The sequence below is a fragment of the Rhamphochromis longiceps genome, linkage group LG6 (assembly GCF_057381845.1).
Source record: "Rhamphochromis longiceps isolate RC_006_pf linkage group LG6, R_longiceps_female_GT1.1, whole genome shotgun sequence".
In the NCBI taxonomy this organism is placed as follows: Eukaryota; Metazoa; Chordata; class Actinopteri; order Cichliformes; family Cichlidae; genus Rhamphochromis; species Rhamphochromis longiceps.
Window position 1 is genome coordinate 1,213,996 of NC_140562.1, and position 2,500 is coordinate 1,216,495.

Genomic DNA, 2,500 nt, shown 5'->3' on the forward strand with positions numbered 1-2,500 from the left:
TTCCCCCTGCAGTTACCCTGTACCACATGTCTAGCATGGACCTTGACTTCCAGCAGGCCCTGGGGACCCACATACTCCCCTGCTCTACTCCCCCACTAGCTTTCCTTTCTTGCAGTTATGATCCAGCGCATATCCAGCATGGACCTTGACTTCCAGCAGGCCCCGGGGACCCAAATTACCCCCCCCCCCCCCCTGCAGTTACCCTGTACCACATATCTAGCATGGACCTTGACTTCCAGCAGGCCCCGTGGACCCACATTACCCCCCCCCCCCCCTGCAGTTACCCTGTGCCACATATCTAGCATGGACCTGGACCTCCAGCAGGCCCTGGGGACCCACATACTCCCCTGCTCTACTCCCCCACTAGCTTTCCTTTCTTGCAGTTATGATCCAGCGCATATCCAGCATGGACCTTGACCTCCAGCAGGCCCCGTGAACCCACATTACCCCCCCCCCCCCCTGCAGTTACCCTGTACCACGTATCTAGCATGGACCTGGACCTCCAGCAGGCCCCGGGGACCCACACTTAAGCCCCCTCCCACTAACAAAGCAGAACACCACTGGCAAAATCCTCGTGCCCCTGGTACTCCAGAAAGCACATTGAAATGTGCCCCTGGTACACTGCGCAGAAGAACTGCCACACACACACACACACACGCACGCACGCACGCACGCACGCACGCACGCACTGCTTGTGCCTATGGTACGACAACTTTTCTCGTGCCTATGGTACGACAACTTTTCTCGTGCCTATGGTACAACAATTTTTCTCGTGCCTATGGTACAACAACTTTTTGCCGTGCCCCTGGTACACCGCTCAGTAGCACTTTGCCACACAAACTCTCCTCGTGCCTATGGTACGACAACTTTTCTCGGGCCTATGGTACAACAACTTTCCTCCGTGCCCCTGGTACGACAGCTTTTCTCGTGCCTATGGTACAACAACTTTTCTCGTGCCTATGGTACAACAACTTTTCGCCGTGCCCCTGGTACACCGCTCAGTAGCACTTTGCCACACACACACTCCTCGTACCTATGGTACGACAACTTTTCTCGGGCCTATGGTACAACAACTTTCCTCCGTGCCCCTGGTACGACAGCTTTTCTCGTGCCTATGGTACAACAACTTTTCTCGTGCCTATGGTACAACAACTTTTCGCCGTGCCCCTGGTACACCGCTCAGTAGCACTTTGCCACACACACACACCACTCGTGCCTATGGTACGACAACTTTTCTCGTGCCTATGGTACGACAACTTTTCTCATGCCTATGGTACAACAACCTTTCCCCGTGCCCCTGGTACACTGCGCAGAAACTCTTTGCCACACACACACACCACTCGTGCCTATGGTACGACAACAGGCCCCGGGGACCTACATCGCACCTTGCTCTTGCCTCCCTTACAGCTGAAAAGGTCCATGCTTTTGCCCTGGCCCTTCTGAAATTCCCTCTCCATTTAGCCGAGGCAGTGAGTCGGCCTCCTGTCTCCCTTTACGGTCGAAAAAGATGTGCTCCTGGGCGCGCTGGCCCTGCTGCTACTCACATCGGGCATGGACCTGGACCTCCAGCAGGCCCCGGGGACCTACATCACACCTTGCTCTTCCCTCCCTTGCAGCTGAAAAAGGTCCATGCCTGTGCCCTGGCCCTGCTGAAATTCCCTCTCCATTTAGCCGAGGCAGTGAGTCGGCCTCCTGTCTCCCTTTACGGTCGAAAAAGATGTGCTCCTGGGCGCGCTGGCCCTGCTGCTACTCACATCGGGCATGGACCTGGACCTCCAGCAGGCCCCGGGGACCTACATCACACCTTGCTCTTGCCTCCCTTACAGCTGAAAAAGGTCCATGCTTTTGCCCTGGCCCTTCTGAAATTCCCTCTCCATTTAGCCGAGGCAGTGAGTCGGCCTCCTGTCTCCTTTACGGTCGAAAAAGATGTGCTCCTGGGCGCGCTGGCCCTGCTGCTACTCACATCGGGCATGGACCTGGACCTCCAGCAGGCCCCGGGGACCTACATCACACCTTGCTCTTCCCTCCCTTGCAGCTGAAAAAGGTCCATGCCTGTGCCCTGGCCCTGCTGAAATTCCCTCTCCATTTAGCCGAGGCAGTGAGTCGGCCTCCTGTCTCCCTTTACGGTCGAAAAAGATGTGCTCCTGGGCGCGCTGGCCCTGCTGCTACTCACATCGGGCATGGACCTGGACCTCCAGCAGGCCCCGGGGACCTACATCACACCTTGCTCTTGCGTCCCTTACAGCTGAAAAAGGTCCATGCTTTTGCCCTGGCCCTTCTGAAATTCCCTCTCCATTTAGCCGAGGCAGTGAGTCGGCCTCCTGTCTCCTTTACGGTCGAAAAAGATGTGCTCCTGGGCGCGCTGGCCCTGCTGCTACTCACATCGGGCATGGACCTGGACCTCCAGCAGGCCCCGGGGACCTACATCACACCTTGCTCTTGCCTCCCTTACAGCTGAAAAGGTCCATGCTTTTGCCCTGGCCCTTCTGAAATTCCCTCT